Here is a 13,240-nt window from a genome sequence, read left to right as displayed (position 1 = left end):
AGCTATTAAATAGTTAAGAACTATTTAATAGCTACCTAGTTAAAATAATTACAAAATTACCTGTAAAATAAATCCTAACCTAAGTTACAATTAAACCTAACACTATACTATCATTAAATTAATTAAATAAAATACCTATAATTACCTACAATTAAACCTAACACTACACTATCAATACATTAATTAAATACAATATCTACAAATAACTACAATGAAATAAACTAACTAAAGTACAAAAAATAAAAAAGAACTAAGTTACAAAAAATAAAAAAATATTTACAAACATAAGAAAAATATTACAACAATTTTAAACTAATTACACCTACTCTAAGCCCCCTAATAAAATAACAAAGACCCCCAAAATAAAAAATGCCCTACCCTATTCTAAATTAATAAAGTTCAAAGCTCTTTTACCTTACCAGCCCTGAACAGGGCCCTTTGCGGGGCATGCCCCAAGAAGTTCAGCTCTTTTGCCTGTAAAAAAAAAACATACAATACCCCCCCCAACATTACAACCCACCACCCACATACCCCTAATCTAACCCAAACCCCCCTTAAATTAACCTAACACTAAGCCCCTGAAGATCATCCTACCTTGTCTTCACCTCACCAGGTATCACCGATCAGTCCTGGCTCCAAAATCTTCATCCAACCCAAGCGGGGGCTGGCGATCCATCATACGGTGGCTGAAGAGGTCCAGAAGAGGCTCCAAAGTCTTCATCCTATCCGGGAAGAAGAGGCGATCCGGACCGGCAACCATCTTGATCCAAGCGGCATCTTCTATCTTCATCCGATGACGACCGGCTTCATCCTGAAGACCTCCACCGCGGACCCATCTTCATCCAGCGACGTCCAACTGAAGAATGACGGTTCCTTTAAGGGACGTCATCCAAGATGGCGTCCCTCGAATTCCGATTGGCTGATAGGATTTTATCAGCCAATCGGAAATTAAGGTAGGAATATTCTGATTGGCTGATGGAATCAGCCAATCAGAATCAAGTTCAATCCGATTGGCTGATCCAATCAGCCAATCAGATTGAGCTCGCATTCTATTGGCTGTTCCAATCAGCCAATAGAATGCAAGCTCAATCCTGAAATAGCTACAATCCAGTCAGACAATTTGCCGCCTACTTACCTCATATGATTGAGGGGCCTGGATGTAAGTAGAATATTAAGCCTATTTTGGGATACATTGTGCCATATACCACTTTAAACTATTCTGGATGCTGGACTAAATATTAAGAACTGTGTCTAACACACATCCTTTTTGGATTCTGACTCTGTATTTTTGTATATCACAAACTACTTCTGCTAAATTGTGGTTAATTTTTGCTACTCGTTAACATCAGTATTATTATTCTGTGTTTTTTTTTAAGTTTTCAGATAGAATTACAGAAATAGAAAGATATATTTAGGGATTCCTTTTATATCATTTACACAGATATTATAAACTGAGAATATTTTTTCTCTACACATTTTATTGGTACCCAGTTTAGCGCTGTAAAGTTTGCACTAATCTTGTTTTGCATATATTCCTATACTGAGAGGCGGGGTTGAGGGTTCACCTTGCCACTCTTTACCTGCACACATACACCAGCTTTACCTCTGTATTAGGATTTGTAGCGCCTTCCAGTGGTGCCTGTGTTTTTCACAGTCACCACTCTCTCAAAAATCTTTTGTGTTGAAAAAAATAATATATACAGTATATATATATATATATATATATATATATATATATATATACACACACACACACACACCACACACACACAGTTGTGTGCAAAAGTTTAGGCACCCCTGACAATTTCCATGATGATTTTCATTTATAAATAATTGGGTGTTTGGATCAGCAATTTCATTTTGATCTATCAAATAACTGAAGGACACAGTAATATTTCATTAGTGAAATGAGGTTCATTAAATTAATAGAAAATGTGCAATATGCATCGAAACGAAATTAGACAGGTGCATAAATTTGGGCACCCTTGTCATTTTATTGATTTGAATACCTGTAACTACCTAGCACTGATTAATTGGAACACACAATTGGTTTGGATAGCCCATTAAGCCTTGAACTTCATAGACAGGTGCATCCAATCATAAGAAAAGGTATTTAAGGTGGCCAATTGCAAGTTGTTGTTCTCTTTGACTCTCCTCTGAAGAGTGGCAACATGGGGGCCTCAAAACAACTCTCAAATGACCTGAAAACAAAGATTGTTCAACATTATGGTTTAGGGAAACGCTACAAAAAGCTATTGCAGAGATTTAAGCTGCCAGTGTCCACTGTGAGGAACATAATAAGGAAATGGAAGACCACATGCACAGTTCTTTTTGAGGTAAAGGTGAAGTAAAATATTGGAAAGGCAAAGGATGGTGAAACCGGTCAAAAACAGCCCACAGACCACCTCCAAAGACCTACAACATCATCTTTCTGCATATAGTGTCACTGTGCATCGTTCAACAATTTAGCGTATGGGAGAGTGATGCGGAAGAAGCCTTTTCTGCACACACACCACAAACAGAGTCGCTTGAGGTATGCAAACGCACATTTAGACAAGGGGACTGATGAAACAAAGATTGAGTTATTTGGTCATAACAAGGGGGGTTATGCATGGCGGCAAAAGAACACAGCGTTCCAAGACAAACACTTGCTAGCCACAGTAAAATTTGGTGGATGTTTCATCATGCTGTAAGGCTGTGTGGCCAGTGCCGGCACTGGGAATCTTGTTAAAGACAAAGTTGAGGGTCGCATGGATTCCACTCAATATCAGCAGATACTTGAGAATAATGTTGAGGAATCAGTCATAAAGTTGAAGTTATGCCGGAGCTGGATATTTCAACAAGACAACAACCCAAAACACTGCTCAAAATTTACTCTGGCATTTATGCAGAGGAACAAGTACAATGTTTTGGAATGGCCATCCCAGTCCCCAGACCTGAATATCATTAAAAATCTGTGGGGTGGTTTGAAGCGGGCTGTCCATGCTCTGCAACCATCAAACCTAAATGAACTGGAGATGTTTTGCAAGGAGGAATGGTCCAAAATACCTTCATCCAGAATCCAGACACTCATTACAGGCTATAGGAAGCGTCTAGAGGCTGTTATTTATGCTAAAGAAGGCTCTACTAAATATTGATGCAATATTTCTGTTGGGGTGCCCAAATTTATGCACCTGTCTAATTTCGTGTTGATGAATATTGCACATTTTCTGTTAATCCAATAAACCTCATTTCACTACTGAAATATTACTGTGTCCTTCAGTTATTTGATAGATCAAAATGAAATTGCTGACCCAAACACCCAATTATTTATAAATGAAAATCATGGAAATTGTCTGGGGTGCCTAAACTTTTGCATACAACTGTATATATATATGTATGTATATCTATGTATAAACTCCCTATACATCAATTTTATTTTTATAATACATCTTTTATTCAAAATGCAGTATACTGTGTGTGTCAACATCTAAAGCTAAACATCTAGTGAATCTGCCTCTTTTTGGCTCCACCCTTTTGTGACTCTGCCCTTTTGTGACTCCGCCCTCACCCATGGCCAGTATTTTTTTGAGGAAAAGGTGGCAACCCTAAGCAGATCTAAATTTTAGGGTAAATTTGTGATGGGCAACCGTTGGGGGTTTAAAATTTTAGGGTATTGTGTAGATCATGTGGGGGAGTTAGCTATGAGGGAGTTTACTAGTGGAGTATATTGTTTAAGATGGATTGTAAAACTACTAGTGACGCATCAAATAGTATAATAGGGCTGAGTGTTTTATCTAATACTGAAGCCAGGATAGTACAGTCATGTTCCTCTTAGGGCTAATAGTAATCAGTCAGGTTGAGTTTATTCCAGTGTGGCTGTACTGAGGTGAGAGATATTGGGCATATAACACAGTTATCGTTATGATATAGTGTTATACCAGCTTGGGTCAGTAGCTATTTATCTAGTTGTGCATAATGCAATAAACAGTGTTGTTATGAATACCCACAAATAACATGCTGTTACTAAAACTGTATTTGGCACAATAATGAGCTTTCTGCCCTGCTCCTGAATTATTTCAGTACACATCATTTTATTGGCGATGGGCTGCATTTTGCAAGTTGTTTTCCTCCTAAACTTATTGCCTTCAGGAAAAGTAAAACAGTTTTCTATGCGGTACAAAATTTGAGATTAAATTTTTTTTTAACAGCTGTCATAGCAAGAAAGTTAAAAAAACTGATATGATTGCATATAATACATAGTAATCTGATCTGCTAATTCAAATTCATCCTTCCTAGCAAAAAAATGTAGGTTTAATTCAAATTATGATTATCTGAGGCATTTTAGAGCTGTTGAATTAAAAAAAATAAAGGAAAACCTGTGGTTTTCTTATAATTTGAATAACATTATTGTCAAAATTTGTCATATATCTTTTGGTTTAAAAAAATAATAGTTACTTTAATAGTGTGCACATATCTGGAGCAGGAAAAAGGCGCGTTACTAAAATATTACATATAAAAAATAATAAAAATTATTAAACATACTGTCAAATATATAAATATACAGTATGCTTAATAATTTTTAATAATTTAAAAAATATTTTATCCTATAATATAAAAGGCCAAGTGTGTTTGTCCGAAGCTGTCATGCGCAGTAGAGACAGTGCAAGAACAAACACACCTGGCCTTAGAGTCTACCTGATCTGCTGTCCGTGGAGTGACAATGGTGGACGGGAGTGGGCGTGATGGGGCGGGGTTGGACATGGTGGGGCGGAACTGGGCATGGGACGGGCCAAGGGCAGTCGAGAGAGACAGATCAAAAGAGAGGGGGGAGAGAGAGAAAGAGAGGGGGAGAGAGCAAAAGAGATGTAAAAGAGCAAAAGAGAGGGGAGAGAGAGCAAAAGAGAGGGGAAAGAGCAAAAGAGAGGGGAAAGAGCAAAAGAGAGGGAAGAGAGAGCAAACGAGAGGGGAGAGAGAGCAAACAAGAGGGGAAAGAGAGCAAAAGAGAGGGGGAAAAGCAAAAGATAGGGGAGACAGAGCAAAATAGAGGGGAAAGAGCAAAAGAGAGGGGAAAGAGTAACAGAGAGGGGAAAGAGCAAAAGAGAGGGGAAGAGAGAAAAATAGAGGGAGGAAAGAGAGAGAGCAAAAGAGAGGGGGAGAGAGAGAGAACAAAAGAGAGGGGGAGAAAGAAAAAGAGAGGGGGAGAGAGAGCAAAAGAGAGGGGGGAGAGAGAGCAAAAGAGAGGGGGGAGAGAGAGCAAAAGAGAGGGGGAGAGAGTGCAAAAGAGAGGGGGGAGAGAGAGCAAAAGAGAGGGGGAGAGAGTGCAAAAGAGAGGGGGGAGAGAGAGCAAAAAACAGGGGGAGAGAGAGAAAGGGGGGAGAGAGAGGGGGACAAAGAGCAAAAGAGAGGGGGAGAGAGAGAGAGAACAAAAGAGGGGGAGAGAGAGCAAAAGAAAGGGGGAGAGAGAGGGGGAGAGAGAGAAAGAGGGGGAGAGAGCAAAAAAGGGGGGAGAGAGAGGGGGAGAGAGAGAGCAAAAGAGAGGGGAGAGAGAGAGCAAAAGAGAGGTGGGAGAGAGAGAGCAAAAAAGAGGGGGGAGAAAGAGAGCAAAAAAGAGGGGGAGAGAGAACGCAAAAGAGAGGTGCGAGAAAGAGCGCAAAAGAGAGGGGGCAGAGGGAGCGCAAAATAAAGGGGGGGGAGAGAGGGCAAAAGAGAGGAGGGAGAGAGAAAAAAAGAAGTGGGAAAGAGTAAAAGAGAGGGGAGAGAAAGAGAGGGGAAAGAGCAAAAGAGAGGGGAAAGAGCAAAACAGAGGGGGAGAGAGAGAGCAAAATAGAGGAGAGAGAGTGAAATAGAGGGGGGAAGAGAGAGAGCAAAAGAGAGGGGGAGAGAGAGAGAGCAAAAGAGAGGGGGAGAGAGAGGGCAAAATAGAGGGGAAGAGACAGAGATCAAAAGAGAGGGGGAGAGAGAGCAAAAGAGAGGGGGGAGAGAGAGCAAAAGAGAGGGGGGAGAGAGTGAGCAAAAGAGGGGGACAGAGAGAGCAAAAGAGAGGGGTGAGAGAGTGCAAAAGAAAAGGGGGAGAGAGCACAAAAGGGAAGAGAGAGGGGGAAGAGGGAGAGAGAGCAAAAGAGAGGGGGAGAGAGAGAGCAAAAGAGGGGGAGAGAGAGCAAAAGAGAGGGGAGAGAGAGAGGGGGGGGGGAGAGAGAGGGGGAGAGAGCAAAAAAGGGGGGGGAGAGAGCAAAAGAGGGGAGAGATAGCAAAAGAGAGAGGGAGAGAGCACAAAAGAAAGGGTGGAGAGAGAGCAAAAGAGAGGGGGGAGAGAGAGCAAAAGAGAGGGGGGAGAGCGCAAAAGAGAGGGGAGAGAGAGAGCAAAAGAGATGGGGGAGAGAGAGCAAAAGAGATGGGGGAGAGAGAGAGCACAAAAGAGAGGGGGGAGAGAGAGCGCAAAAGAGAGGGGGGAGAAAGAGCACAAAAGAGAGGGGGAGAAAGAGCACAAAAGAGAGGGGGGATAGGGAGCGTAAAAGAGAGGGGGAGAGAGTGCAAAAGAGAGGAGGGAGAGAGAAAGAGAAAGGGAGGGGGAAAGAGCAAAAGAGATGGAAAAGAGTAAAAGAGAGGGGAGAGAGAGCCAAAGAGAGGGGAAAGAGAAAAAGAGAGGGGGGAGAGAGAGAGAGCAAAAGAGAAGGGAGAGAGAAAAAGAGAGGGGGGAAAGAGAGATAGAGAGAGAGCAAAAGAGAGGGGGAGAGAGAGAGAGCAAAAGAGAGGGGGAGAAAGAAAAAGAGAGGGGGAGAGAGAGCAAAAGAGAAGGGGAGAGAGAACGAGCAAAAGAGGGGGATAGAGAGCAAAAGAGAGTGGTGAGAGAGTGCAAAAGAAAGGGGGAGAGAGAGCAAAAGAGAGGGGTAGAGAGAGAGGGGGGAGAGCGAGGGGGAGAGAGAGAGCAAAAGAGATGGAGAGAGAGAGCAAAAGAGGGGAAGAGAGAGCAAAAGAGAGGGGGGAGAGAGAGAGAGAGGGGGGGAGAAGAGAGCAAAAGAGGGGGAGAGAGAGCAAAAGAGAGGGGGGAGAGAGAGCAAAAGAGGGGGAGAGAGAGCAAAAGAGAGGGGGAGAGAGCGCAAAAGAAAGGGTGGAGAGAGAGCAAAAGAGAGGGAGAGATAAAGGGGTGGGAGAGAGAGCAAAAGAGAGGAGGAGAGAGAGCAAAAGAAGGGGAGAGAGAGCAAAAGAGAGGGGGAGAGAGGAGGGGAGATAGAGAGAGGGGGGAGAGAGAGAGAGAGGGGGGAGAGAGCAAAAGAGAGGGGGGAGAGAGAGAGCAAAAGAGAGGGAAGAGAGGGAGCAAAAGAGAGGTGAGAAAGAGATAAAAAGAGAGGGGGGAGAGAGAGTAAAAGAGAGGGGGGATAGAGAGATAGCGTAAAAGAGAGGGGGGAGAGAGAGCAAAAGAGAGGGGGAGAGAGAAAGCAAAAGAGAGGGGGGAGAGAGCAAGGGATGGGACCGCTGTACTGTAAAAAATGGCCCGTGTGAACAGGCTTTTGGACTAGTATGTAATATTTCAATAAAGCGAGTGCTCTATTATGGCCGCATTAAAATATAAATTGCGAAACAATACGCAAAATGCATATTTTATAATTCTTCGTTTTTCACATAGAAAATAATGTACTTTTTATTAAATATATATTTCTATATATATCTGATACTTTTCATGTAAAATACATATCTTTACCTATACAGGGAGTGCAGAATTATTAGGCAAGTTGTATTTTTGAGGATTCATTTTATTATTGAACAACAACCATGTTCTCAATGAACCCAAAAAACTCATTAATATCAAAGCTGAATAGTTTTGGAAGTAGTTTTTAGTTTGTTTTTAGTTTTAGCTATTTTAGGGGGATATTTGTGTGTGCAGGTGACTATTACTGTGCATAATTATTAGGCAACTTAACAAAAAACAAATATATACCCATTTCAATTATTTATTTTTACCAGTGAAGCCAATATAACATCTCAACATTCACAAATATACATTTCTGACATTCAAAAACAAAACAAAAACAAATCAGTGACCAATATAGCCACCTTTCTTTGCAAGGACACTCAAAAGCCTGCCATCCATGGATTCTGTCAGTGTTTTGATCTGTTCACCATCAACATTGCGTGCAGCAGCAACCACAGCCTCCCAGACACTGTTCAGAGAGGTGTACTGTTTTCCCTCCTTGTAAATCTCACATTTGATGATGGACCACAGGTTCTCAATGGGGTTCAGATCAGGTGAACAAGGAGGCCATGTCATTAGATTTTCTTCTTTTATACCCTTTTTTGCCAGCCACGCTGTGGAGTACTTGGACGCGTGTGATGGAGCATTGTCCTGCATGAAAATCATGTTTTTCTTGAAGGATGCAGACTTCTTCCTGTACCACTGCTTGAAGAAGGTGTCTTCCAGAAACTGGCAGTAGGACTGGGAGTTGAGCTTGACTCCATCCTCAACCCGAAAAGGCCCCACAAGCTCATCTCTGATGATACCAGCCCAAACCAGTACTCCACCTCCACCTTGCTGGCGTCTGAGTCGGACTGGAGCTCTCTGCCCTTTACCAATCCAGCCACGGGCCATCCATCTGGCCCATCAAGACTCACTCTCATTTCATCAGTCCATAAAACCTTAGAAAAATCAGTCTTGAGATATTTCTTGGCCCAGTCTTGACGTTTCAGCTTGTGTGTCTTGTTCAGTGGTGGTCGTCTTTCAGCCTTTCTTACCTTGGCCATGTCTCTGAGTATTGCACACCTTGTGCTTTTGGGCACTCCAGTGATGTTGCAGCTCTGAAATATGGCCAAACTGGTGGCAAGTGGCATCTTGGCAGCTGCACGCTTGACTTTTCTCAGTTCATGGGCAGTTATTTTGCGCCTTGGTTTTTCCACACGCTTCTTGTGACCCTGTTGACTATTTTGAATGAAACGCTTGATTGTTCGATGTTCAGGCTTCAGAAGCTTTGCAATTTTAAGAGTGCTGCATCCCTCTGCAAGATATCTCACTATTTTTAACTTTTCTGAGCCTGTCAAGTCCTTCTTTTGACCCATTTTGCCAAAGGAAAGGAAGTTGCCTAATAATTATGCACACCTGATATAGGGTGTTGATGTCATTAGACCACACCCCTTCTCATTACAGAGATGCACATCACCTAATATGCTTAATTGGTAGTAGGCTTTCGAGCCTATACAGCTTGGAGTAAGACAACATGCATAAAGAGGATGATGTGGTCAAAATACTCATTTGCCTAATAATTCTGCACTCCCTGTATATCTAATCTATAGAAATACTTATATATAGAAATATGTATTATTCTATGTGAGGAACAATGGAATGCGAAATATTAATAATTCATGTTGGGTTTAGCGCTCTTGAATATATCTGGTCTTATAAGCGCGCGAGTAAGGGTGTTTTTTTTTGCCGTTTTTTTTTTTTTTTTTTTTTTTGCAGTTTTCACGCTCCATTGTCTATGGGAGAAGTTAATGTGGTCAAAATATTTGTCTTACACGCGCCGGGTTTCCCTCTAGTGAAGTTAACACGTGAGCAGGAGCACTTAATTGCACTGTACTCTAAATCTAGCCATTCATTGGGTTATGGTTTCAAACTATTAATTAGTAGAAACAGCTATTTCATACACATAAATATCACTAAATTATCAATTTCTCATACATTTTAAACTCTGCAGCTGGTTTAACGAGTCACTGGAAACACATTAAGGGGAAACCAAGTTCACAGTACAATGTCCCTTTACCAATATCATATAAACTATTTTACCATTCCTTGGTACACCATAAAATAAATATTGCATCTCAACTTCCTTCTAGTGGCAGGGAGAACATGTTTTGAATGATATATTGCGTATTTAAGCTATTTCGATATGTCTGGTTTCTACACTTATAGTTTGAGTCATATTAAATTTTTTGTTCATGAAACTGCAACCTAGTCTACACAGTGATTGTTATGTCTGTGAATAACTGCAGTGGATTGGTGGGTACAGTGTCCTACAATGATTATCTTAGTGAATGTTGTTTTACTGATCTTAGTGAATATGGTTTTGCTGCTGTAAAGCTGCATGCCTTACCGTTGTTCCTGGAAGCAACTCATGTTAGAGAGAGCTACAACATTCTACTTTGTGCTTCTCACTAGTATAAGAATACAGCGTTAAGACAACTGTTAAAGCATGGTCATAATGTTTAAGTATAACTTTGAAATAAATGGTAAAGTACTTTTTTGTGATAGATAAAAATCAGCAGTGGAACTACTCAATAGAGGTCCCTAGTGCAATTTTTTCTGGGCCCCCCATAGGTAACTCAGTAGAAATAGTAATACTATACATGCTGATTTTGAGAATAGATAGATGGACCTGCTTCCTGCAATAATAAAAAGGCTCCCCTGCATTAGGATTGTACACATTCTGCACACGCCTATGTATAGACAGGCTGATTTGGGCCCCCCAGCACTCGGGCCCTGGTGCCACTGCACCTGCTGCACCAATGGTAGTTCTACCCGTAGTAAAAAATTAAATCTTTATTAAATCACATTAAAATCCAAGTGCCCCCATTACAAAAGTGAGCATAGTGTTTGGTCTTAAGCATGTTGGCGTGAGTCATAAAGGGATAGTCTACTTGAAAATGTTTATTGTTTAAAATAATAGATAATCCTTTTTTACCCATGTCCAGTTTTGCATAACCAAAAGTTATGTTAATATACTTCTTACATTTTTGATTACCTTGTTTCTAAGCCTCTGCAGACTGCCCCCTTATTCCAGTTCTTTTGACAGACTTGCATTTTAGCCAATCAGTGCCGACTCATAAATAGCACCACGGGAGTGAGCACGTTATCTATATGGCCCATATGAACTAGCACTGCCTAGCTGTGGAAAACTAACTGCAAACACCTGTGTGTGGTTACCTTCCAGTCCTACAGCTGCTGGCGGAGTCTGTCTCTCGTGCCGAACCCAAAGACCTGGGTAGCTACCTGGATAGACTGTACCAACGCTCCTGGAACCAGACAGTGGACATCCCACTGTGCAGACATTGTTAGTCAGCTTGCAAAAAGCTTGTACCTTGGTGCTTTTTTTTCATATATATCAGAACTCTTGACTTAACATTAAGGAGAAACTTGTGAGGAGAAGCCGGGTGCCTCCCTCCCCCACCAGTGCCTGGGAGGCTGAGGTTACTTCTATACACTCTCTCTGCTTCGCTGACAAAGTGCCTTGAACCTTGCCCTGAACACCTGCAGGATAGCAGCGGACTCTCTATATACCCTTCCCTCCGCCACCGGTGCTGCGTGGGAGGTTAAGGCTATCTCCATACGCTATCACTGCCTCACTTACAAAGGGTTTTTTTTCGACTTTTGTCCGAGTATCTACAGCAGAGCGGCGGACTCCCCACATACCTTCCCCTCCCCCACCGAAGCTGCGAGGGAGGTAGAGATCACCTGTGGATATACCTTGCTTCACTGTTTGTGGATATCCTTGGACCGGCCGGTTCAAAGTGTGGTGGCAGAACCACATTGCCAAGCAGGGAGTGACGAACAGCTAAGGCGGTCCTACCTGGTGCTGGTTTGGATGCTTGCCAAGGATTCCCCCCCTCCCCCACTTGTGCTGCGCGGGAGGTCGGGGCTGTGTGGTACCAGCCTTGGAGATTGCTGCTGAGATTTCTTTATGCGGTTCTTCTAAGTATCTTCACCCCGGTTGCCCGAGACGCTGTAGGTGAGTGCTGAACCAAGAGGCAGCCTTACCGGGAGCTGGTTTTCTTCTCTTAACTCTTTCTGGAGGTACCAACCGGAGTTGCCTGATTGTCCTGGGTAATACCATGCTGGGCGCTGATAAAGCGCTATGGAAGGCGGCTGCACATCATGACCTTCTGATAGAGTACCTGTAATTCTGGCGATATTACATTTAAAGGCCTTCCCTGTTCACCTACCTGGCCACTAGCTGAACGTTGTTATGTGGAATAACCCAGGTAAGGTGGCGAGCTGTACATACAAAGGAACTGGCTGAACTTCACTAAATATACAAAGGAATTTGATAGCTAGTATTGTCTAGCTAACTGTACTTTCATAATAAGTCTTAATCTTCCTAGGGTTTTCACACAACTCTCTCTTGCTCATGATTTACTGGGACATTTAACCATAGTATTTATCAGCAAAAATCTGTCATATAAATGTATTTAGCATACCATGGCAAAGATGTTAATGCTTAGGAAATGTAAAATGTGTTTAATATGAAAAAAAGGCAATCAAAGAAGTAGGATAGGATCCAGCTTTATGCAAATATGGCTATGATTACGGCTGAGCGCCGAAACATGTAAGCCGTGGTGTCACGCTCACACACTGGTTTCTGCTTACTATCTATGTATGCTGTTCGCTGAGCCACTCTTGGCGTTTTAACTTTGCCAATAAAGATGGATTTTATTTGCATAAAGCTGGATCCTATCCTACTTCTTTGATTGCCTTTATCGCACCAGTTTGGATCAGCTCAAAGCCCTTACATACGAAGCATACTGTTGTAAAACCCGGGTGAAGCAAGAGCACCGCCCCCCCTACCGGAGATCCTGCAACGTCACAAACAGACATCGCAGTGCACCTGTGTTTAGCCTGAAGCGCTGCTGGAGATTCTCACATTTCGCCGGTTGGTTTGGAGCAGACAGCCCACCGAATCGATTTCGGTTTGACCGCGGAGGTCCCCCGGCATCCTTGATTTCCTGTCTGAGGTACTGCACGGCATACACAGATTCCGGGGGCGGTTAGGCTCCTTAAGGGTAAGTCCCGGACACAACAGTATTCACCTGTATGCACCTTGCACTTGCACTTATATATTGCATATTAGAAGAGGACTTCCCACATTTCTCTATAATATGAAAAAAACACATAATTTATGCTTACCTGATAAATTTATTTCTCTTGTGGTGTATCCAGTTCACGGATCATCCATTACTTGTGGGATATTCTCATTCCCAAGAATACACCCACAGCAGAGCTGTCTATATAGCTCCTCCCCTCACTACCATATCCAGTCATTCAACTGAAAACAAGCAGAGAAAGGAGAAACCATAGGGTGCAGAGGTGACTGTAGTTTAAAATTAAAAAATACCTGCCTTAAAATGACAGGGTGGGCCATGGACTGGATACACCACAAGAGAAATAAATTTATCAGGTAAGCATAAATTATGTTTTCTCTTTTAAGGTGTATCCAGTCCACAGATCATCCATTACTTGTGGGATACCAATACCAAAGCTAAAGTACACGGATGAAGG

This window comes from Bombina bombina, chromosome 2, assembly GCF_027579735.1.
Source record: "Bombina bombina isolate aBomBom1 chromosome 2, aBomBom1.pri, whole genome shotgun sequence".
Taxonomy (NCBI): domain Eukaryota; kingdom Metazoa; phylum Chordata; class Amphibia; order Anura; family Bombinatoridae; genus Bombina; species Bombina bombina.
This window is presented reverse-complemented; position numbering follows the sequence as displayed.